The sequence below is a fragment of the Archocentrus centrarchus genome, chromosome 7 (genome assembly GCF_007364275.1).
Source record: "Archocentrus centrarchus isolate MPI-CPG fArcCen1 chromosome 7, fArcCen1, whole genome shotgun sequence".
Classification (NCBI taxonomy): Eukaryota; Metazoa; Chordata; class Actinopteri; order Cichliformes; family Cichlidae; genus Archocentrus; species Archocentrus centrarchus.
Genome location: NC_044352.1, coordinates 29,633,202 through 29,660,372, shown reverse-complemented (window position 1 = coordinate 29,660,372; position 27,171 = coordinate 29,633,202). Strand labels below are relative to the sequence as shown.

Genomic DNA, 27,171 nt, shown 5'->3' with positions numbered 1-27,171 from the left:
TTTGTATTGGGTGTGGGGACACTGCATGTGTAGGAACCACTACCAGCCAAAAGCAGAAGATAAGCCAGCCCGGTATGCAACTCTAGTTCGCCGCTCCTTTTATTCTCTCTAAATGCATAAAGGAGAATTCCTTTGTGTATTATCTCGTTGCGTTAACAAAAACAGGCTGTGGATTGAGAAGAAAGAGGCACACAGAAACAGTCAGACTCCCAACTGTTTTTGGTAGGTAGTCTTAAAAGTTAAAAGGTATTATCTGGACAGCTAATAATTTAAAATTCAGTGTCTCAGCTACTACATGCTGTAAAGACACAACACGAAAAACCCATTCACTTATACATACATATACTAGACCAAAACAAGCTACACCTTCTTGTCAACCTCAGAGTTGACACCCAGGGCACATGGGGTGGCCCTGTGTACAGCTGCCGGCACCTTTGTTGAGCAGGTAATAGTTATAATAGCAGCATTAAGCCACGTATCAGTTTATCTTCCACCACAGTATTGTGCGAGGACTCCTCCCAGCTTGTCTAGACTGCCAAGTATGCAGGTGTAAATCAATACCCCCACCACTGCCACGAACACCACCACACACACTCAAAAGTTCTCATTTAAACTTCTCTGGAATCTCAAGTGTAGTTAACAGCACGCTCTCAGCAAGCTTTACAACAGAGGAACAAGTACTCAGGACAGAAAAATAAACAGATAACACCTGAAGGACAAAACCCAATCAGATGTAAGAACCTCATACAAAACAGGTGACTGTGACAGAAGACAGGGTTCAGGGTCAGGGAAGGGGTTAGCATATTATAAACTGAAGAGAAGAATCTTGAGTCTATCCTTGAAAACAGACTCTTTCACATTCCCTGACATGGCTTGGCAAGCCTTTAAAAGAAGAGTCACTCAGAAGGAGGGCCTGGCTGGCACTCAGTTAAACGGAAGTGCCTCTCACTGAAGGAGAAGAGCCCGACTTTTTCAAGATCATCGCGTTAAAAGTGCAGCTTCTGCTCTCTGAAAATTCAGTTTGAAATGTTTCTATTGAAAGTTTGTGTTTTTTTTTTTTTTAAAGATATCAGCAATTATCTAAGGTTGACAGGAATATAATTTAGGTTTTTGGCAAATGTATGCTAGTGAGGTTTTTTAAAAAGAAACAAAGCAACTTTGTGTTCGGTGAAGTTGGAGTCAAGTGTCACTTTCACATGACAACAACTTTGAGGTGTAAACACAAAGCCTTCTATTTTTAATGCCTCTAATTCAAGCAAGGTACTACAGATAAGCACGATACCTGATCACCTACTCACTCTCTCTCTTTCTCTCTCTCTCACACACACACACACACGCACGCACGCACGCACATACACAGACACAGCTCAAATTCAAGCATTACAGATAAGCACATGGATACCTGATCATTTACTCTCGCTCTCTCTCTCTCACACACACACGCACGCACACACACACACACACACACACACACACACACACACACACACACACACACACACACACACACACTAAGCGAATTAAAGATCAACCAGCCTCTGGGAGTCCATTAGCCCAAAGCAGGTTGACAGAAAAAGTTGCACCTTTCATTTTTTTTAACAACAAAACATTAACGATTCTACATATATGCCAGAAGCCATTTGGTTGGTATTGGATTTTTCATTCATTATTTATTAAACAAAGAAATTGAGTTTTAAAACACCTCCTTATTCATCCAGACATACAGTTTTAAAAAGTTTTCTAAATCAAATTTCCGCTTCTGCCTGTATTCATATGTATTATCCATCTGAAATAAAGTTACTGTGTATGTATTGTATCCCCATGTCTTGTCTTGCCCTATTGTTGTTCTATTTTTGTAAATAATGTTAATGAAAGGCCAGGGTTAACTGGCACAAAAATGAAACCATGTTATATAGAAATATGGCTATTGTGAAGAAGAAAGAAGAAGAAATTAAGGTAGCAAAATTGAACAAAAAATAATGAAACAATTTCTTACAGGGAAAAAAGGGATATTACTAAAAGCTAATGAGAGCTCAGTGCTTTTTATTCAGCTTTTCATTAACCTCCCTGTCACAGGTTAACAGGTAAGTGTATAATTATTCAACAAAATATAGGCTGCTTGAGACAGATAAATTACTAGTGGTTTACTTCTGTCAAAAATCTGGCAGGTCTACTAAACAGTAAATGCCATTCTCTGTAATACTCTATGCTGTGAATAGTTCAATCACGAAGGGAAAGAAGTGCTGACAGTGGCGCGATCAAAGCAGGGATTAGTCACTATAATGAAAGGAGGTGGCTTAACGGGATGCAAATGGCATCTTGAAATAGTTCCTTCAAATCCAAATGCAGACATAAGTATCCACTCAAAACCCTTTTATCCAATTCAGTTCCATTTCATCTGTCATTTGAATTAGTTCAATAAAATCTGTTGCTGATCTAATAATACTCCACTCCTTTCTTCTCAGTTTAAGAGATTTAAATGTCAACTTCAATATCAGTTTATCCAGCATCTATCCAAAAAGGGCTCTTGCTTTCCTTAAGAAGAGGTGTGATCAAGAACTGTCCGTCTAAAAAGCAAAAACCATAACTGATTTTAATTTGGCTTTTATCCCCTTTAAAGTCGTCTTGTGCAGCCATACACGGCCCCCAGTACTCCTGCAACATTATTTCACCATGATCCTCTAACTTGTCCAGACGGGAAACACCAAAGTGTGCCATGTCCTTTGATGTTCACCGGGTTGTGCAACGTGAATTTGTCCCCGAGCATCACACTGTAAACACGCAAATGCCCGCTCACAATGCAATAAAAATGCGTGCATTTTTTTTGGGTGAAACAACATAGGGGTCACCATATCTTCCTCCTTCCCAACATGGGAATACTGTCACTTGAGGCATTTCCAGTAACAAGAGAATCGAACAAATGCCGACCCTGAACAATCTGGATAAAATAGGGAAAAAATTTTTATAAAGCATCACCACTTATGGTCAGCCCTGGATTAATAATTAGTTTATTCATCACTTTTTACATCAAACATATTTCACTGATAAACAGCAGTGTACTTGATGAAACAACAGATCAACCCTAAATTTGTTGAATCTTTCAAGCAACCAAATATCAACACTAGAACTTCAGAATTAGTGATTTTTTTTAAGCGCTCACAGCGTCAGGTATTGCAATAACTACGAGCATTTCACTATAACAACCCATTTTCACGATACATGTTTTGGTTCACGCAAAGAGCAAAAAGAAAGTTACATTGGGATAAGTTCATAAAAATATTTCAAGTAAAACCACAGTCTGCCCCATCATAAAATTACACCAAATGTGAAAACAAAAAAAGACACTCTTTTTCCACCCACTACCTGGCATCCATTTATGAGTGAAAATAACAGGGTTTAGTGGAAAACAACAGCGTCTGACAGAGAAAATGACTCATCTCTCACTCCATCCCTCACTCTCCGTGTTCCTCTTTTTTCTCGTTACCAGCTTGAGCACATCCTGTACATAAAAACAAAGCTCAACTTGAATGAGAACATAGACATTAATACGCTACCCGGCACACAACCTCTGTTCCCAGAAGTGATTGAACAGAGAAAAAAAAGTTAAATAACACAATGTTCTAATGAAAGATAACATACAGCACATATACAAGCACTTCTAAGTGTTTTCAAACTAAAAAAAATGAACAGAAAACATTTTAAAAAAGAAAAAATATTTAACCCTAGTTCCATGTATAATTCACAGAGTTGGCATGATGTCTGTATTAAGATTAAGATTTAAGATTAAGATAGTGTTTATTTGTCATATGCACAGTTATACACAGTACAATGCACAGTGAAATGTATTTTGTACCTGCAACCATATATACACACACATATAAATAAGAAGAATAAAAATAAAAAAAAGTAATTCACACTATACACTATACTCTATATACTATACACTATACACACTTGCCAAGGTTGTCCGTGTAGCATGTAGCTGTGGCAGTTTGCTTCCACCATCAGCTGATGTATTCTGGCATCATTAACAGCTGGTGGGAGGACCTACTGGGAGAGTTTGACTAGATAAGATTCATTTTCCTCTTTCATGTAAGCCTCTTGTGAAGGTCAGGCCCCTGCTGAAGTTCAATTATAGCTGAGAGAGTGCAAAAAAAAAAATAAAATTAAGAACCTAGCATGTGTTGAAGCCTGATTAAAGCTTACACTCCAATTCTTCCATTATTCCAGGGGTAGAGGGAAATGAGACCTCAGACTCATGCTTCTTGGTATTATGTGACAAATTTTGCAAGGACATGCCTTTCAGATACTGTTCTTCTGCTGTAGATAGTTCTTGGGCGTGCCACTTCTTCATTTTTTTTAGGACACACTACATATCACGAAGAGATATGCCAACTTTTCAGCTAATCACTCTTGGGGAATAACCTTGTGGATGTAAAATAATACTGTTTTACGCCTGCCAAGCTGTGTTATCTTTGGCATGTTTTAGAGATTTAACTAAAGAAATGGAAACAAATTACATATTTCTGACAAACTGCCTAAAGATAAAATGTAAAATTGGTTCTTTGCTAAGTGGTCTGTTATGTAAACACTGGTCCACTCCTTGAGTTAGGTGCCTTTTTGATGCCTGAATGACTCATTGATGACAAAAAAAAATCCCCTGAAAGTGTTCAGGTTCACAGTGGATTGAAAATGAGTGAAAAAGCAGCCAATGTCTAAAAGAAAGTTTTTGAAACTTCACAAAGCCTCAAGAAGTAGTGCTCAAGACCACCAAGAAAGTCTGGCTCCTTGGAAACAAAATTTAATGAAACGAGGCACAGATTTTGTACAGTACTGTACATCCTTGTATTCAGTAAAGGCTACTTGCATATCACAGGCATTTGTTTTTTGTTAATTATATTTTGTGGACAGAATAAAAATAGCAGGAAAAAAAAAAGATGTGGGATTTTAGTAATATGACAGGCTGGCAAGACAAATGCAGCACATTTTGCAAGTGCTTTGTACGCCGTGAGCTACAGCGTCCAGCTCTGACAGGGGCCAGCTCAACACACACTGCAGCACTTTAACAGTACAAAACCTCAACCAACTCTGGTGGGGCAAGGAATATAACTTGGTCTTTTCAAAATACCCAAGTCTGTCCAGAGTTTTGGATAACTGAAGCTTTCCTCTGTTTTCCAGTCCCCGAGACATAAACATTAACATCAGCAGCAGCACTGCCGCATAAATGCTTCCAGGTTAATGCACTGAACTGGCACAAGCATTAAAAAAATAGCTTGAAAAAAATAAAAAAGATTCATTCTCATCAAATCTAGTTAAGCTCAAAGGACAGTAGTCAACAGTCTGGCATACTACAACAACTACAGCAAAATCCAAATCTAATGCCATTTCACTGGATCAAGACTTTGACGAGAGCAAATAAGAAACTCTAGATCCATATCTGATGTAATGTAATAGTATTAGATTCACAAAGACTGAAGAATCAGTGTGTATGCCTAGGTGTGTCTGTGTGTGTGTGTATGCATGTATGTAAGTATGCATGTGAAGGACACTGGTGAGATGCTTGTTTATCATGATACCCCACTTACATTAAAGGAGATCCAGATTGCAAACAGCAGGACATCCTTCAACAAGCATGTGTGCGCGTGTGTTTGCAAGCGCATGAACTGTATGTGTGAGAGGCCCCTGCAGAGAAAGCTGCTCTACAACACGACTCCAGCTTTGGCTTATTTGATAACTAACTGAGCAACTTGTTGGCTGTGTCATGCACACTTCCACGGTTTGAAAAATGGAGTAAAAATTGTCAGTACATGAAGATTTGTTTAAAAAGCTGTGGGACTGAAAAGTAATAATATAATATGATATGAGAGAGGCAGGATAAATAGCGCAAAAAAAATGTGTGCTTGATTATAAAAACATATTGTGAACAATTTTGGCATCTCTAATGGGAAGAAGTCCTTCATCTGTTTAAGTGAACGTCTTTTGACACTCAGGCAGAGGTGACTTTTGTTAATATTCCTTACACCTTTAATCAAATGTCACAGGGTATTTCCATAAAGAGCCGGATACTCATATGACATTTGCCACATGGACCGTCAGGCAGCAGGGAGCGAGTCTGCAGAACACCGTTTTCTCTCCACTCACAGCCTGCAACATTGTCTTTAAAAGTCATTGTGCTATGAAGCCTGAAAGAGCCCAAAGGTCTCTAACTGGCACTTGTTGATGTTGTATCACAAGGGGAATCTTGTTTTCAAAAACTAACTGTGCCAAGCATTGCCTAAACAAGTTAAAATTAGTTCATTAATGATTTATAAAAATGGATTCATTCTACTGAATTTGCATGCATCTCTCCTTCTGCATGTTTCACTTTGTACAGCTGCAGCTTTCAGATAATAATATAATTATATAATATAATATAATCTAAAAGCTGCACTGACAGCATTCAGTTCGAACTGATATACTAACGCTGCTGTTAGTGCCAAAAATACAGACAGATTTTCCATTTGGCAAATAAATCACAGGAACCTCTCTGCTGCGCTGGTAGGTGAACGTCTGTACTGAATCTGTTGTGTCATAAAAAGACTCAGGGAATCATATGCAGATATGCTGCTTTGTTTTTTTTGTGTTTGTGTAATGATTTGACACAAACATACACACACAGCTTTCTGTAACCTTTATCTGTAAAGACACACCCTCTGATTGGCTGTTAACCTTGACATCTTTGACTAACCAGAACTGTAACCCTAGCAACGAGCCATTGCTGAACAGCACCATGAGGCCAAAATGCGTTCGCCTCGCAAAGGCGAGACTGAGAGCAACAGAGACTGATGAAGTGGTTTAAGTTGATAAAAATGATTTGGGAAATTATCTAATTTACTTTAACAGTGAGTGCTAAACACTTTTAATAGAAACACAAAATATACAAAAATTAAAAGAAAAAAAAATGCTTCTCTGGACGAATAAGGACAAATACTGGAACTTCAGGAAGTGTGCACACCCCAGGTTTTTCCATGTAAAGAGACAATGCATTTTAATGCAGCGTGACTGCTTATGTTGTTATTCTGGTTCTCTTCATTTAAAACTACTTTTTATCACAGTTCAAAGATGTTTATACATTGTGCCTTACTGTGTAAATGGAATTTCTTTTGATCTTTAATTGGCATTTCCTTCTCCTGGAAAAAGCCACTCCTTGCTGAAAAAGGCATCCTTACAGAGATTTCACTGAAGCTGTGTTATCTGACACTGCTTCTGTGGATTACTGTCTTGACATTTCTTCTTTAAGAGAAAGCTCACAGAGAAGCGATCAGACAAGACGGTGGGAAACTGGCGCAACAGACAATGGCACACCCTTAAAAATTACACAAGGAGCCTCATCAACAAAATATTTTACCATTAGAATACAAACATCAGCACTACAGACAGCTATCAAAACAGAATATGTGAATCAAAGTCTGTGAAGAACTCTAAAAGTGCAGGTCTGTGAAACAGGATGACTGTTTTCTAAACAGGCGGTTGAAATCACCACATGGGAGAGTAGAATCAGATTGTGAGTGACAGCTTCAACTCTGCGGTAACTGGTAAAACTGTAAACAAGTGGGATATGGGAAGGAGCAGGCTGAGCAAAATGGTGAGTGCGCCGACATTTAGTCGTGCTTTGTTTTCATCTGCAAATGTGCTTAAATTAATGGATTTATATCTGTGTGTGTGTGTGTGTGTGTGTGTGTTTGGATACATGTATATGTGTATACACCAAAAACGCCAGCCACAAGGCCTTCAACAAATCACTACATGCACTCACAATCGCAAAAAACAAAAGCCGCAGCGAACCAACAGCATGTGGAGAACAGGGAGACAAGAAGCTAGGGGGAAACGATTAACTCTGTTTAGAAATGTGTGTGTTGTTTGTTGCTTGGTTTTTCCTTCTCCGGGTTACCAACCACACATCCTCGGAAAACAAAACCACTTTCTCCTGGTTTCAAAGGCTCAGTAAGCACACACGTTTACGCAAGCACGCGCACACAGACATACAAAATTATGTACATTGGAATCAAGCTTTATGTTGAACAGTGCCAACAGGTGAAGCTGATAGCCTTATGCATCATTTGCATAGAATGTCAAACTATAGTGAGACACTTAATATGAATCTAATAAAAATAATAATTAATGTACTGTATTCATGGAAAATCAAGCTAAAAAAATAGGAGCAGTGATTAGCACAGTATCCGCTGTCCACGGCACACTAGCTGACTATCTAGGCACATAGGTTTATCAGTGTTGCTGCCCCGCAATCTTGGTGGTCCTTAACTGTCTTGGGAGCAAGAAACACATTTTACAAAAACACAGTTCGATTTCAAGTAAAAAGCAAAATACTTTGAAAATACTATACAGGTAGCTGACAAGGCTTATTCTGTTTTCTGTTGCTAGAACAACAGTCCTTTAATATAGCTTGCAGTGTTGTGTTTTGACAAAATAGGCTGTTTTCAAAAATTGTACTCAAGTAATTGAAAAAATACTGTAATAATTGCACTGTCACAATAACTCGGAATAAAATCCTTGTAAGGAAATATCACACTGATTCATCACATAAAAAAAAAAAACTAAAAGCTAACAATCTCAGGATGAGGCAATCATTTTTACGCGTTCAACTGAGGTTCACGATGAACTCCTTTATAAGTCAGCAAAGACGGCAAGCCGGGACATTTAATACCTAGCGTCCCTACAAAATGAAGAGCTACACATTTGATTCAAAGGCCAATATGTAGAAAGAACATCAGCTAAGTTACAAGGTATTTGTGGAATGACAGTGTTATGTAACTGTTGCCGAATCCAGTCAAAGCTGCCATTAGGGAGTCTGGATGGAAAAGATGTACGAGGCTGAGTGAAATGTGGGTTCTTTGGATGTTTTCCTTTTTAAAATTGTGCTGATTTAATTTCTGACCATGGCCCAGCAACATCATACACATACATATACTTTATTGCATATGCATGCTGCATCACAAACACACATAGAAATAGTTTTAAAAAAAAGGTCTTGCCTTTGAAAAAAAACTTACTCCCACTTCCTTTAAATAGTACAGCATAACTTAGATGCTATGTAGAAAATGCTATTTTCATCCATAACTCAGAATAACAAGAACTGAGGAGCCAGACCTTCAAACAAGTACAGCATTTAATATAGATCTGCAGCGGAGACAGAAAATGAAGACTAACATTTATGGCTTTCTTGTTTGCTTCAAGAGCCTCTCCACTTGAGTAAAACATAGGACATTCTCATTTTCCAACCTCCTAATATTTAAACATAACTGCATTCTGGGTTTTGGCATTAACTCTAATGTGAAAACCATCTGGGACCCAAAGGCTGAACTTAACAGCTGTTGCAAACCAGCGCCACAGGGGAAAATATAACTAATTTATCTACACACGTTCAACCATTAATCATGACATTACCAACTACACTTACTGACTCGCAGTTGTGTGCTTTCAACCTGTCAAATCGCTGTTTATAGCCATATTTCCATTTCACCCATGTAATAAAAGCTGTCATCTGAGCAGAGGTTCTAAGCACAGAGGATGCTGTTTGCTGTACAAATTGATTGTCCTAAGGCAACATTCTGATTTGTAAAATAGGGATATACAATATAATTGAAACAAAGGTTTTGTTCTATTCTGCTGCATGTCTACAGCATTCCTTGTATTTTATGCCCCACAGGCTTTTTCTATACTCACAGGACAAGTTACAATAATATCTCTGGAATTTCATTTTTGTTAGTTCTGCACTGTTCAGTCATAGCACTTTAATTTCTCCAATAAATAAAGTATTTGTTACCTTGAAACTTGAAATCTATTTGTTTTCTGACACTTCCCTGGCCTCACTACTGTCATGGTCACTACCACAAAACTTGCTTACACTGTCTGCCTCACTCTCGTACAAATAATTTCCTTTCCAATTTCCTTTCTAAGGTGAATTAAAATACCTCACCTCCCTGCTGCCCCTGGCTCCCAGCCAGGCGGGGGGCCTCTCAGGCTGGATGACGGGGGTTGAAACCCTCTGCCTAACCCTGACTCAGTATCGTTCAGTTTCTCTCTTAGGATCTTTGTGAAATTCATGATCCATTAGGAAAAGCAATAAAGATAAGTTAACACTGTCAAAATGTGCATACCAACATTTTATGCTTGCTGTTTAAGTACACTTTTTTTTCTTTAAAAAGAACATATGTGAACATGTGTGATAAGTAATGATGTAAATTTACCCTGTATAATACATCCTCTCAGAAATGTGTTAATCCTTCCAGGTGATGCTCTGCCAGGAATCTACTCCATGCTGGCTTTAAGACTTTTTGGTTTCATTCTGGTTTCCAAGTAAGTTGGAATGAGGTCAGGCGACCTAACTTGACCAGTGAAAAACATTCCACTGTTTGGCCACAATAGTTAAAAAACACACTGGTTTCTTTTTGCTGCATGTTGAATATCACTGTCCAAATCCATTCTCATAAAACTCAGAACTGTGTATAATTAAAGGGCATCCAGTTGCTTCTCTGTTCACCTAATATGGGTGTAGAAAACTACAGCAAAAAGCTAAAACAACAAACTACTACTACTAAACATACACTGTTATAAACATTTGGTCCTTGGTCCAGCAGACTGAAATAAACTGGAATACAGTCTTGGTTTTCCTACTTTACCATTTTAAATGTGTGCTAAAAAATTTCCTGATAATTTAAAAACTAGTGAAGATATCTACTGACACACTGGAGCTGATGAGCATTCAATTCAGTAAATTTGTTTCCTTCCACTTTATTGTGACACCAACACATCTTTACAGCATCCAGCCCCTGTCATGCATGCCACTCAACCCACTGCTGCATCAGTCTGCACAGAGACGGAGCACGCGAAAACAATTCATGGCTCTCCACTGGCTTTGTTTTGGATCGAGGTGTATGCTACTCAGTGTGGTAGCAAAAAATGAAAATTGCCTAAAAGCTGTAGTGTAATATGATGCAAATCCAATGGGGTAAAAAACACAGAGCCATATTACTTTCAATATTTACAAATATTAACAGTAAATACTTGTTTGGAACAGTGAGTGTAGTGGCTAGCAAAAAGATAGATGAAAGCTAAATGTCCCATCTGAAGAAGACTGATGTGGTATGAAATCGTTTGTACATTAGACAGAATGACATTTTTCACGAGCCTTCAGAAAATTTGATTCAGGGAAATATTGTAGAAGTCTTGAGCCATCCCTGATTTCTTTCAATTTTGCTTGGAAAATGAGAAACGAGTAAAGCAATTTATTTAAACGTGCAAACATACATGGAAATACAGTATATAAGACAAAAACAGTTTGTACAGTACGAACAAGCTTGGAAGTCAATATGCAATAATGCAATATTTGATGCCTATACACGATGCGTAAAATACCTGCACCGACTGCGTAATTTCACAGGACGAATTTGCCGCATTTATTTTTTCACATGAAGTTTGATTTTTACGATTTTTTGCAAGAAAATAAAAAGATCTGACCAATCAGGCCACTGCATCTGGCAACATGTAAGCTCATAGCTCAAATCGCTCACAGGTATACTGAATATATAGTTATATGGCAACAGTAAAATAACAAAATTTTCCTCATACACGCAGCTGATCCGGATGAATCAAGTCACTGAAATTATTTCTGTGCCTCCTCAGATGTGGTCCCAACTCTGCCAACAAGAGCTCAAACGGCCCGACTGACATCCTGAAATATGTATGAACGCTGCTGTGATACAGCTTCAACTCATGAAATCAAACCATGAAATTCTCCCTGCTTTCTCATGAGAATAGGAGGAACCCGGAATCTGTTTCTTTCTTTTCATGTTTAGAAACATCAGGACCTCCTCACATCATCATCATCGCTTGATGTCTACTTCATTTTATTCATAGTGTGTTTTATGAGGATGAATTATTCGCAAAAATGCGAGGTGTTCACAACAAGTTCGCACCCGAAAGATTCAGAATTTTGTGAATTTTTTTTGCAAAGCGCTTGGTGTATAAAAGCATTTATGCAGCTCTTGCTGCAGTCTTCAGGAATATTTCTCCAGGGTTGCTGAAGGACATTTAAAGCTCTTCTTTGGATGTTTTTGCCTTTTGCTCTGTTCTCTGTCAAGATGATCCCACACTGCTTCAATAATGCTGAGGTCCGGCCTCTGGTGAGGCCAATCCATGACTGATAGTGTTCCGTTGTGTGTTTTTCTATCTAGGTACGCATTTACTGCATTGGCAGTTTTTTTGGGGGATGAAAGTGGATGAAATTCAGCCCCCAAACCATGACAGAGCCTCCACCATGTTTTACAGATAGTTGTAAAGGCTCACTGTTGTACTTCTCTCCTAACCACAATACACATTAATGATGATTTGAACCAAAAATGTTGAACCAAAATTTGGATTCATCACTCCATAATACCTGTTTCTCCTTCCTTAAGAATGGCTTCTTGACAGCCCCCCTTCCACTGTGACCACTTTTGATGAGGCTTCAGTGAACAGTAGCTGGATCAGGTTCTTGTCAGCTCTTTGCTAGATTTTCTTCATGTCGCTAAAGGATAGGAGTTTCAGATACTGTTCATCTGGTGTAGATAGTTTTTTAGGCCTGCTACTTCTTCTTTTGTCCTCCACTTCTGCAGTTTCCTCAAGCTTTTTAAGTACAAACTGCACCATGGCGAGATATGTGGCGTTTTCAGTTAGTAGACTAGTTAACTAAAGAAATGGGAACAAATGATGTGTTTCTGTGACAGGCTACTAGTGTCAAAGTGCCTAAAGATAAAATTCAACAGTGCTTCTTTTTTAAGTTGTCTGTTGCCCATAACATTTTATTACAGAGATTAGAGCTTGCTATAGGTATTAAAGGTACTGCACTGCAGTGGTTTGAATCATACTTATCTCATAGACTCCAATTTGTTCATGTAAATGGGGAGTCTTCTTCATACACTAAGGTTAATTATGGAGTTCCACAGGGTTCTGTGCTAGGACCAATTTTATTTACATTATACATGCTTCCCTTAGGCAGTATTATTAGAAAGCACTGCATCAATTTTCATTGTTACGCAGATGATACTCAGCTTTACCTATCAATGAAGCCAGATGACACACATCAATTAGTTAAACTGCAGGAATGTCTTAAAGATATTAAGGCCTGGATGACCTCTAATTTCCTGCTTCTAAATTCAGATAAACCTGAAATTCTTGTTCTCGGCCCCACAAATCTTAGAAACATGGTGTCTAACCAGATACTTACTCTGGATGGCATTACTTTGACCTCCAGTAACACTGTGAGAAATCTTGGAGTCATTTTTGACCAGGATATGTCCTTCAATGCACATATTAAACAAATATGTAGGACCGCTTTTTTGCATTTGCGCAATATTTCTAAAATTAGAAACATCCTTTCTCAGAGTGATGCTGAAAAGCTAATTCATGCATTTATTACTTCTAGGGTGGACTATTGTAATTCATTATTATCAGGCTGTCCTAAAAGCTCCCTGAAAAGCCTTCAGCTGATCCAAAATGCTGCAGCTAGAGTACTGACAGGGACTAGAAAGAGAGAGCAGATTTCTCCCATATTGGCTTCTCTTCATTGGCTCCCTGTTAAATCCAGAATAGAATTTAAAATCCTTCTTCTCACATACAAGGTCTTGAATAATCAGGCACCATCTTATCTCAAAGACCTCATAGTACCATATCACCCCAATAGAGCACTTCGCTCTCAGACTGCTGGCTTACTTGTGGTTCCTAGGATACTTAAGAGTAGAATGGGAGGCAGAGCCTTCAGCTTTCAGGCGCCTCTTCTGTGGAACCAGCTTCCAGCTTGGATTCGGGAGATAGACACCCTCTCTATTTTTAAGATTAGGCTTAAAACTTTCCTTTATGATAAAGCTTATAGTTAGGGCTGGATCAGGTGACCCTGAACCATCCCTTAGTTATGCTGCTATAGGCCTAGTCTGCTGGGGGGTTCACATAATGCACTGTTTCTTCTCATTCACCTTATTTACTTTGTTTATACTCCACTCTGCATTTAATCATTAATTGATATTAATCTCTGGCTCTCTTCCACAGCATGTCTTTCTCTCCCCTCAGCCCAACCGGTCGCGGCAGATGACCGCCCCTCCCTGAGCCTGGTTCTGCTGGAGGTTTCTTCCTGTTAAAAGGGAGTTTTTCCTTTCCACTGTCGCCAAGTGCTTGCTCATAGGGGGTCGTTTTTGACTGTTGGGTTTTCTCTGTATTATTGTAGGGTCTTTGCCCACAATACAAAGTGCCTTGAGGCGACAGTTTGTTGTGATTTGGCGCTATATAAATAAAATTGAATTGAATTGAATTGAATTGAATTGAAATTGTTGCGTGTAGACACAACACTGGTTTAATGTTCAGTGGTGAAGTGACTTAACCCTAAAAAAGTTAGTTTGTTATGTTTTCCTCAAATAAACAAACAAAAAAACACTCCCCTTTTTTTAGTTATTTGAAAAGTTTGATCACTTTTGAAGAATATCTGACTAAAAATATCCTTCCTTCCTGGGCAATGGCTTTTCCATTTTAGTGATCTTCCTGAAAGCTAGGCCTCACACTAATTTGTATAAATTACTTCCTGAGGACTTATGCACAGTGACCAAAATGACCATCTGAAGTGGCCAGGTGAGCCTGCCCACTGAGCAGAATTGAGACAAAAGGAACCATCTAGCGCAGTAAATACATTACGTAACTGCAAACATTGTAAGCTGACAAAAAGGACACAATAATGGCAATGTGAAAAAAAAAACACTCAGGAAGTGAATCTACAAAACAGAGACAGGAAAATACGAGACTGAGAAAAACAGAGATCAAGGGAAATAACAGGAGGTGACTGGAGAAAAAACAAAGCGTAGATAGTGTAGCATAGAAATTGTAGATGGTGTGGAGAAAGTGCGCGGTTACTATGAAACAGCTGTGTCAGTTTTAAGCACACACATTGGATACCTCATGCACAAACATTGCAAACAGTTTGGACAAAATCCAACAGGAGCGTTTTCTTTGTGACACACGAGCTAACAAAAAGTTATGCAAACACACACAGACACACACAAAATGTAGCACAGCTGCCAGATCCAAGTATGTTGGATCTTGCAGACACCCACAGCCACCAACACTGCCATAAATGTCATTCACTTCCCTCTGACTACTGCTTTGTTTTGACAGCTCCAAAAGTATGTCTCACACACACACAAGCAGAGGAAACATCATGAAAAGACACGGGCAGACAGCACAATATATTCATCCATCAACCAAAATCTTGCTAAATGCTCAAAATGTGCAATTAAAAAAAAAAAAAACAACAATTGAAAAAAAAGCCATCTGCACTGTTTAATTTTGGGAAGGGAGGGAAAAAGTGGAAACTAATAGTTTTGACACCAGTAGCTGACTAGCTTTAGAGATGTGCCAATCAGTGCAGCAGACACCAATACTAGGTAGACAGAATCAGCAGTCTGTTTAAGTTACAGTTTTCTACTTCATAAAAAATACCAGTGTTAGCCTTCTGCAGATTTGAACACAATCGTAGTCTTCACTTAGATTTATATTTCCTAGACTTTTATTCTCCTTTGGCTTTAAATGTAAACCATTACTGCTCCTGATCTTGCCAAACAACATAACAGTACCATCATTTCAGAGTGAGCTAAATCAATAACAGCAGGGTATGTGGTACAAAGTAGAAAATAAAGCAAAGGAAAAAGAAACTGGCATATTAGATATGTGCATTATTAAATTCTTTGTGGTGCTTTTTCTGTTTGTTTTTGTTTTTTGATTTTTGAAAATGCACACTTATGAGGATGCTCAGTCACAGCTGCAAGTAATAAGTAATGACTGCACTTTATTTCGTTTAATTTGACTTGAGTCACAAGACCGCCACCAAACACAAACCAATAAGCTTGTCTACAAAGACAGCATTTTAGCGAGTTCTATAATTACTGGCGCTATTGGCTGTGCTTCATGAGAACAGCCTTGGTGGCCTGAGCCCATCTTTTACTTTTTCACACCATTCCTGCTGTGCTTTGCTGCCACCCAAACCCATCTATACTTCTATGGTTGTGTTCTCTATCCAACTTTGTTACCCAGCTCAAACAGCATAATAAAAAAAAAATACAATAGCTCTGTAATCCATTTATTTCACTGAATCACACAAAAGCAACAAAATATTCCAGCGACTCATAAAAAATTATAAAACCACAAAAATAGGGACCAAAAGAAAAGTCAATAGTAGTTTAATCTGTGTCTGAAACATTAAACCATATTCAACTTGAAAATGTACAATTTCAGTTAATATTGCCAATATTCAGAAAATATTCTTGTGAAATACAGCACACTTTTTAAATAATAAAGACAAGTCGCTACACATACACAAAATTCAATCCTTGTTATGATGTTCAAGTTGCATCATGCTGCATTCTAAAATAAATGATTGGGTTCCAGCAACAAACAGTGTACACATGTTAGAGACAGGGACTGCTAAGTGTGTGCGCGGCAGTCTACTGTACTCTCTGGAGAATATACTACAAGCCTCTATCAATGCAGCACTAAAACAAATCTGACCCTGGCAGACTCGAACTACTGGAGGAAGCAAACAGTCTTAAATGGTACAAAATGCAGTTCCGTGAGTGAAGGAAAACAGCAATGGGACAGGGCAACACAGAAAACCTGAGGAAGATAAAACGGTGTATGCTAAATGAATGACAGGGACAGAAAGAGAGAAAATGGGACAGAGAAAAACAGTAAAAAGTGTAAAATTCTGGCAGAGAAAAAAAAGAAGGGCAAACAAAGAAGAAAAGAAGGGGGGAGACTGCTGGAATGAGACAAGCACATTTAAAGACATATTAAGACTTTACTGCTCACAGGAATCCGACTTAAGACCAATTTTGTAACCAAACAAAACAAAAAAACAGGGAAAGCTGCTTTGAGTTAAACCCATCCTGTATTCATTTGCCAGTCGAGAGCATGCAAATGTAACTTTTACCACCTGTGGAAGCAATAAAGATACACTATACTGCCAAAAGTATTCACTCGTCTGCCTTCACACGCATATGAACTTGAGTGACATCTCATTCATAATTCATAGGGTTTCATATATATCAGTCCACCCTTTGTAGATATGACAGCTACAACTCTTCTGGGAAGACTTTCCATAGGTTTAGGAGTGTGTTTATAGGAATTTTTGACCATTCTTCCAGAAGCACATTAGTGAGGTCAGACACCGATGTTGGGCGAGAAGGCCTGGTTCTAATTCATCCCAAAGGTGTTCTATCGGGTTAAGGTCAGGGCTCTGTCAAGTTCTTCCACACCAAACTTGCTCATCCATATCTTTATGGATGCAGCTGCTCAGCCAATGGAAACCAATTTCATGAAGCTCTCTACGCACTGTTCTTGAGCTAATCTGACCTCCAAACATGAAGTTCGGAGGTCTGTAGTGATTGATTCTGCAGAAAGTCTGTTTCTGTTTGTGAAAAAACATTTTATTGCCTTTAATTCAAAATAAATAAGTATTAATGCAAGCTACAATTTATATTGTCTTGATTTGTTTCTATCAAGAAAAAACTCAAAATAAATGTCAGTAACTATAGATTCATACTTGAAAGGTGAACATAATTGATGACACTGATTTAAATAATAAATGATTAATGATCTTGGCATCATCATAGAACGACTGGGTTTCAGAGCTGGAGTGAATAGGTTCCAACCAACGATGCGGGCTCCTTGAAGAACAATGTGGATGAGCCTGGTGATCTGATTAAGACCCAGAGGGCATACCATGAGCGTACTACAATGGGTTTCATAGAGGAGTTGCTACACTAACACTTCCCAGAGCACAGTACCACCACACCTGTCTTTAGGATTTTTCGGGTGGACAGGAATATTAATCTGATTGGTAAGAAGAAATGAATGAGGACTTCACTAGTTGTGAAAAGTGGTCTTCCTAGACTCATTACTGCAAATGCACGTTTTTATGGCCTGAATATTGAACTGTTAGCTGTTGGATTGCATCCATATTTTTCGTGGAGGTTATTTTCTTCCTTCACTGCTGTTGCTGTTTGTCTGAATCAAGACAATGTTTGGATTCCTCTATCAGATAATGCAGGAGTCATCCAAATGACTGTGGTGAATATTTTGGGGTAATAAATGGATAACCCTGACCACCCTGTACATTATTTACTGGACAGGCAGTGGAACAATTTCTCTAATGTCTGTTTCAGCTCTGCTGCCACAAGGACAGATCGAGGAAAACTTTCATTTCTGTATTATAGTTAGGTTTTGATTTATTGAGCTTATCATGTGTTCTTTTTTTAGCTGCTTTTTGTGTACCTTTTACCTTTCTAGGCTATGTTATTTTGTGAATAATTACACAAACAAAATAAACAAAGATAATTGTTATTTTAAACATCAGCATCAATCACTGAATATCAAAGCAGTGCATTCCATTCCTACTTCAAACTATTTTAGAAACAGTTCTGAATAATTAGGAATGGCAAAGAAAGAAATGAAAATACAAAGAAAAACAAAATCCAACTCTAAATAGGCTTAACTATTACAGACCATAGTATAACACATACAAGAGAAAACAACAGAGAGAGAGCACGCGCGTGTGTGTGTGTGTGTGTGTATGTGTTGAAAGGACAGAATGAAAGTGCTCTACCTCTTAGCCAAGATACTGTAAGCTTCGTCTTTACTTGTTCTGCTGGCATCTGTCTGTTTTGAATTTATGCTGGATTCACAGTGTTCTTGTACACGTGTCAAAAAACATGCACAAAGGGAGAAAAACTGAACAAAAGACAGAGAGGCAGGAAATATTTACTCCAATAGTAATCACCACACTTAGACCATTCATGCCGTGGGGTGCCTGATCATACCATGCCCTTCCGGATGACTAATTGCCTGACAAACAGGGTAAGATGGGTGGAGTCTTCTGTGGGGGGCCCGTTAAGCAACAACCAATGGTCCTCAGTGGGCTTGTCTCTGTCTTTCTGTGCTATGGTAGCATCAAGAAAGTGAAAATAAGGAATGGAGGGTGAAAAAGAAGAGAAAAAAAAGGTTGAGAAGGAGGGTTAGCAGCTCACTGAAAGTCCCTTACAGTGGGCCTCTGAAGACAGACACAGTAAGACAGAACCATAAGACAGACAGAAGCTGAATCTCATTTGGGAGCGTTTTGAGTTTTGTCCTTAAACCTGGGCATTTTATTTGCAACAGTCAGAAATGTTAAGATACTCTTAAAGGAAAATATTAACACATGATGAAAATGACATGACGTTATCCCTTTATAAGAGACAGCTGAAGCAAAGGTAACATTACTTAAATGACCACTCTTTAGTTACTGTTCAAATTCCTACTCCCCAGAAACAGTCTAATAACACGGGATACAACGTAGCTGACTGCAACTATACACAGTCACTTCAGTTTGAAGTCAAATTATTTTGTGTAAGAAACATTGGACTGAAGGCTTGGTGTCACACTCCCGTGTCTCTGTTAAATAATAGTCCAGTTAGCCATATTCTCATGCACTCTCTAAGGCACACATGCTCCTGGGTTTAATGAGTGACTACAGTAATGAGCCAGTCGTGCTTTTAGTGTGGCAGTAAAACTCATCCAAGTGAAGTTTCACATCAGTCTAATTAAAAAGCCTAAAGTTTAAATCAATGGAAAGTGTGTCCAATCATCCACAGAGAAGGCAAAAAAAAAAGCTTTTTGGCTGCTTTCATAAATATCTTTTGCATTGTAAGTTTGGTTGTCTGACTTTAATTAAAACGGATCAGTCAATGAATGATCAGTGCATTTCAGGATAAACAAGCACACTTTGATTCCTTCTTGTCAGGCTGTGTGACACGGCAGACGTTTGGCTGTTCTGCTTCAAGAATTTTTATCCTAAAGGCACAAGTTCTAGGAATAAAATGCGACTGGGAGACAACAGACTGAATTTATGGCTGATGGACTGCTTTTCTGCCAGTTTCAATACCATCTGCACATACATCGGTCTCATCAACATTCAAAGCACAAAATGTGACACAGAACATGAACCTATAAACGCCTGTTCCATGCAGCTCGGTGGTGGTCAGGAAAACTGCAATGTGTGGATTAATTCACTAACGGCCTTCAACAGAACAATATCTGACATAAAACACGCTCACTTAAGTAATTCTGTTCCTTGGCTTCTTACACACATATTGTCTAAGCTTAAAGGGCAGTTGTCCTTCTATATCAAAGATGTATTTATTGCAATAAGTGCATGTTTTGTGTATCATGTGTTTGTTGTGTTGCATTTATTGATTACTTTAGGCTTTGGCATTTGTTTTTAATCACCTGAACACCAATCTAGATCGGCTATCTGCCCTACCTCTGCAAAGACAGAATAATGGTTATTTTAGGCTCCTGTTGTCCTGTATGGGCACATTAAGCTGTGTTTTATTTTTAAGTCAGTCTGGCAGGTAAGTGGATGATGATGTACATTAAATTGACTGGTCTTAGATCTGTGTCTTAAGAGACTGCATGGTCACTGTGGCAAATATTTGAACTGTTCAAATATTTGGTAGTGATGGTCCCAAGGCAAGAAAAATGGAGAGGGCTGCATCAGGAAAGACACCCAGTGTAAAAATTTAGCCAAATCAAACTTGCGGACCGTTCAATAACTTTCCATACTGGAGCAGTTGAGGCCCAGGTTTATAGCGACTCCCACCGGTGCTGTTGGCCTACAGGGTGCAGGTGGAAACAATGTTACTGCTGGCTGAAGACTCAGGAAGAGGGCAGACGGAAGATTTGGACACGTGCAGAGGAGGGATAGTGGATACACTGAGCAAAGGATGTTGAATATGGAGCTGCCAGGCAGGAGGAAAAGAGGAAGATGACAGAGACATGGATGGACGTAGTCAAGGAAGCCATGCAGAGGGGTGGTGTGACAGAGGAGCATGGTAGGGATAGGGTGAGATGGAGGCAGGTGATCCACTGTGACAACTAAGGCTACGACGATTCATTGAATAACTTGATTACAAAAAATCCTTGATGCAAAATTTTTTGCTTCAATGTCCCGTTTAATGCACGGCTCTGTAGAGCTCATCATGTAAACATAAGTGTTTCACCCACATTAACGACTAAAAATAGACCTGGAGTAAAAAAGTATTTAGGAGCACGTAAAAATATACATGGGCCTGTAAAACTCTGAGCCACTGACCCTGTGCTTTTAGCCTGGACACTGAATTATTATAAACATTACAAACAAGTACAAACATTAATTATTAACATCTACACCATCAAAACATCTGTTTTCAGCAGCAGGAAATGTTGCATCAAAGCACAGGACAAACCTCAGTTCTGAGAATAGAGATATGCTCACTTATCTTTAGTGAAGCCACCACATGCTCATTTAAAGCCTTACAACTACACTCACTCATTCACTAGCACACTTAAACCCATGGACACACACTCACTCATTCACTAGCACACTTAAACCCATGGACACACACGCACACATCCACAAAAAAGGCATACACACGCACACACGCTGGGTATTGGATGACCATTCGCTAGTGATAATAGCCGCGCCCGCTTGCTTGCTGTGGTGATAGTGATCAGTTCCAATAGTGAGGAAGGAAGGAAGGAAGTGAAAAGAAGTCACCAAAAGTATACAAAGTGTCAGATATTAGAAGCACTTAATCAAAATTGACATTCAGGCCCTCTAATCAACATAATCTTCCACGTGTTGGTTATTTTTTGTGGTTTTGTTTGGCTTTTTTTTTTTTTTTTTTTTTTTAATTCTGTTAACACTTCACCCAGTGTGTGTTCATTTACTGTCCCCTTAAAAATATACTACCACGTGTGTTGTCACATGACTCCACCCTGTCCCGTGTGCAACATGGAAGCACCATGGAGGAACACTCAAACAATGAGTCGACTGCGCAGCTCGAGCAGCTTGCTGTGCCTGCCGTGGTGGACACATTTTGGCTTTAGTAAAGATGACACTGCACAAAAAGAAATCAAATTTAAGCACTGCAGAGAAACTGTTTCAGTGACCTAAGGTAACACCACCAATCTGTCTCAGCAATTTAAGCACCATCATATTACAGAAAAAATATTCCAGTTTAGACCGATAAGTACCACAGGTTGGTTGAGCATAATTACAAACCTTATCTGTGAACTACGAGGGCAAGAATCTAAATAATAATAATCGTACATCAAGGTAAAATGCAATTGTGATTTTGTTTTGAGGTCATACCAGGCTGCAGCTGCACCTTTGAAAACGTAGTGGTCACAGGCACACTCCAAGACCTTGATGGAGGATTCTACAATTTATCATTAATGTTTTGTTATGAAAGAGACCGGCCGCAGATGCTGCCAGCACTGTTCTTAACAGCGTTGTGTTTGCATTATTTCATTTTACAGTAGATCCACCACCAGCATTTTAATCTGTCAATATGGCAGCGAGCAGTCAGGTGTTTCAGTTAATGAAAAAATAATCGGCTACTGTGACCTCTGTCTGCACAGGCACACCCAGTGTTCATCCCATGCCGTCCTCGCATTCTTGAAACCTACGTAAAATAAAAATGGCTCCTGACAAAGCACTTTCTAATCACACAGAAAAGAATTTCCAACAAGAGCACAGAGAAACTGCATGTATCATGATAGGAGCTCTATTTTCCAAGTCGCTTTTTATTTCCAGTAGTGCACGCATTTTTGCCTTGTGGGAATTGAACCTCTAACCCCAGCAGTGTTATGCAAAGTTACCCTAGACCACAACATAGTGCACAAACCCTGTGATCTACACCGTTTACCACCACGAGCCCAGAGAACTTGTAATTCTGTGAGCACTACTTGTATGGTAGCCTGTGACCTTAAGCTGGGAGGTCAGTTGCTGTTATTGACGTCTATCTCGCCAAACCCCTTAGGGGCTTCAAACAAGACCTAATCACACTAACCACAACACCAGAACCTCTCCTGCATTTACGCTGTAGCTACACAATTACCTCTCATAAGGAATCCATTAGCCCCTGTTGAGCATGTTCACATTAAAAAGAGAGGAGGAGAGGAGATGTGGCTATGGGAATAAAGGAAAATATATTACATGTGAATACCACAAAGCAGACAAATATCTGTTTTCCTCAAGTGAATTTCCGATTTATCCATCACAAAAGCGATCCAACTGCTGGCAGTTGGATCACTTCTGGAAGCTTTTCAATTTTGCCACTGCAAACACCTGGTGTCTTTTAGTCCACTCCCTTAGGGAAAAAACCTCTGCCACACAGGGAGTGAGGGGTTTCCTTTAAAAAAAAATGCAGAGGAGATAGTGGCTGGTGTGACCGCCACACGCAGAAGAGGCAAGAGAAAAGATTTAGTTGTTTGACTGACAAGAGAACAAAAAAAGATCAAAATAGTCAGAGATAAAAGCAGAGTAAAGCACTTAAAACAATATATGGACAAATGAAAATATAAGAGTAAGAATACTACTGTGTAGTATCTTTAACTGCATTACAAATACTACCTCACAACAGCCTGTTCATTTACATCCTTTCCAACAAGTGCATATTTATCTGAGCCCAGATGTCTGCAACACATCCAACGTGATCCTGGTGACAGTGGTTGAGCTCGCTTTTTGTACTGGCATTGACTAAAATGAAGGACATGATATTTCGATCTACTGCGTACTGTCCCCTTTATTCTGCTGATGCTGCACTGCTACTCTGTATGGCAGCAAGCTCTACACCGCTGCAAGCTGCACATGCCAGTGTGTAAACAAGAAAAACGATTTGTTCACATCCATGAGTGGCTCAAGCTGTAACACTCAGAAGCTAAAAAAAAAATATTTTCTCCATTTTCCAGTATGTTTAGCAAAGAGAATAATATGACATGGGTGGTTTCTTATTTTTAGCTTTCAAAACTTGAGCTGACACTTGACAGGGCATCCAGAAATTAATGCTAATTCTGTGACAGCATTAGGACAATTAAAGTAACCGCGTCTGAGTTCCCTTTGCAAGCTGTTGCTTATATGGCCAAGAGAAAGAGAAGAACCTCCTCTCTGTATCACTACTAGGGTTGTGCCAATGGATGATGATGTCAATCAGCACATCATCATCCATTAGCAACCAGGGATCGACAAAGGGTCAGAGTGAGTGGTCATAGCTCACCAGCCAAGGAAATTTTTTTCTACCTTATTTCTCCACTGATGCATGAGAGTCATAATAAACAGAATCTGCCTCACTATAGTTCTGTGTTGCGTCTAAACTTATAAAGACGTAACTAGGGTTGGGCGATGTGGAAAAACAATCTTATGATAATTTTTTTATATCAGTTGATATATATATATATATATATATATATATATATCATGATATAAAGATCAAATCACTATTTCTGTCAAGATTAAAGGTTCCTTTTACTCCTAAGTGACGAGATAAGGTTCATTTTGTTTTAAATATTATTTATTTTCTTTCAGAATTTGAACATGATAAATATACTGTAGACCATTTTATAACTGTAGGTATATATAATAAACTAAAATCTTAATTCTGACCAGTCAAAGGCTTCAACTGTTACAGTAGAACACAAACAAAATGGAAAACTAAATTCTAACGTAGATATTAAAGCAAAATAAAATCTCAAAAACTATACTGTGTTATTTCTTTTCTAAAGATTCAACCCCACAAATAAATAGACAAAAAAACTGAAAGCATTCTGTACATATACTCAACACAAACTCAAGAAACTTTCATATATAAAGAAAGGAGAACATAAACAAAACTGACATATTCACCCAATTGTGGTCAGCTTACACTCCAAAGTAAGCAAGAAATCAATTAATTTAATATATAATGTTTAAAAAAAAAGGCACAAGAAGTGCAGTATTGTCTTAGTGGCGTGGACAGTGAGGCTCATATATGGATCAGATATGCAACTTGACCACAGTTCCGGTGTGGTGGCGAAGTATGACACAGCTATTCAACGGTCTCTCTACACTTCAAGTGTAGCTGGGAAAGTGCCTCTGAGAGAAGTGATTTTGTCCAGGGAGTTAATAACGAGGGTCAATTACTTTAATCAGCCACTTAAATCCAACATGTGCTTACAGGCACCACGTCATTTATAATATAGTTGGCTGTCTCATTCGCGATATCACTGTCACTTTGTTTTTTGTCGTAAGGCATGGTACAGCAGAAAGTGTCTGGGACAGTAAAGTCTAGTATTGTGCGTGCATTGCATTGTACAGGTAACCAGTCAACCGTTTGGAGTTTATGCTACTCTGCATCTTTGTCACACTTTAAATAGCCGCAAGCTCTCCACAGGCTTTTAAATCCCTCACTCCTAACGTAATGGTGTGTACGGCTGCAGTAGCCCCAAAATTAACACATGTCCTGCTGGCGGCTGCCCCTCCTATGCTCAGTGCTGTGTGCCTCAACCCAACATGATGTCACCCTAACTCTATTCCAACCACGGTTGATCCGGCACAGCGCTATACTCATTGTTATTGGCCTTTCGTGCTGTCGATCAAAACATGGATGGAATGAGTTCTACCGACTTAATATGATGATGATACTTTATTGATCCCACAATGGGGAAATTACAGTTAACATATTAACCATGTCTCAAGTTTCCATCGAGGAAAAATTATTCTGAAATGATTAGCATTTTATCGCCCGGCCCTACTTGCAACACAGATGCAACATGTCTGGTGGTTGTGCGATTGGCTCTGAACTAAAGAGGCAATCGCTGAACCCTAATCACTACTTTACAAACTGAGTGGATTTTAAAAGTCACATTCTCCCAGTAAAATGTAAGTTTCAGTCATATAATTAAATCAAGCTTACACTCATTTTTATTCCACAAGCTTTATCAGTATTTGGATCAAGCATCTGAAGAAAAATAACGCTTTTGTTTCCGCAAGCATTTTAATCAGTACTGAGGTGAAGTATTCAACTGAACTCACAACAGCAAATACCCAGTACTCAAGAACTCATTTCCAGATCAGGGTGCAAAAAATGTTTTTGTGCACGCCAAAGAAATGCAGAAAAAAAATTCCTTAAACAATCATCAAGTGTTGCTGAACACTAGTGACAACTAGGTTATCTATTACCTGCCCATACATATCATATACATGCCCACTTCCATTGCATCATAGTACTATCTACATATAACTCCATCCCCAATTTTTACAACTGATATTTACAAGAGTCATTACAGGGGAGGGGGGACTGTAACACCCCTCCTCCCCTGTATGTTTAAGATCAACTGAGGAAACTGGTTGACTTTCTATCCATATCAACGCAATGACTCTGCTTACATATCATAACATCTTATCTTCAGTGTCTTCTCCCAAAATTACTTTTGACACGTAAGAAACCGAATACATTAAAAGCTGTTTTGCCTGAGCTGTCATGAGACTTTACTGCACAAATCACTTCAAATGTAATAAACAACAGCAGACTTTAGGCTCCATGACCTAAAAAGTTACACAAAATTTTTTTAACATGGAGCCACAAGTATGCATGTGTGTGCACATGTATGTATATGTGCCTTCCATATTGCTGGGAATTTCAAAACAGCCCTCTGCACCTTGAAGACCCCATGCATCTGTTATCATTTTACAACTTGCCTTTTAACTCGGCACAATGTGCTCCACGAAGCACCTCATTACAGAAAAAAGGTTCTCAGTATCCCGCTGAGGTAATAGGTGGGAGGTAGGATCCTTTAAATGATGGAAATAATGTTGCAAAGTGGCAGAAATTGCTGCTTCTGCTTCTATTCAAATCCATATCAACTTCTAGCTTCTCCCATACTCACAGAAGTGTAATAAAGTGATCATTGATCAAGTGCATGTTGCAGCTTTGCTAAGCCCTGTAATAGGTGTACCCTAACCCTGTGTGAGCTGGTATAGGTTCCAACCGCCTTCCAACCCTAAGTTTGATAAGAGGTTATGAAAATAGATGGATGGATCTTTGCTGGCAATATGAGCGGATACACCACAATGTATTACAAGTAGTCAGGGAATCATGTTATTGCAGCATGGTGTTTTTCCTCACCACGAAGGAATGCAGCAACCAGGTAAGATAAGAACATCAAGGCACACAAAAAAAGCAGATGTACAAATAATGCAACAAAACCATAATCTGACAGAATACCAGCTCATGGTCTTCATCTCAACATTAACTTGCTGAT

General features: G+C 38.9%; 1 protein-coding gene across 1 annotated transcript in view; it reads right to left on the bottom strand.

Annotated features, from left to right (window-relative positions):
* vdra (vitamin D receptor a) overlaps nt 1-27,171 on the bottom strand; it is a 69,364-nt gene that overhangs the window by 40,041 nt on the left and 2,152 nt on the right. The window lies entirely within an intron of this gene.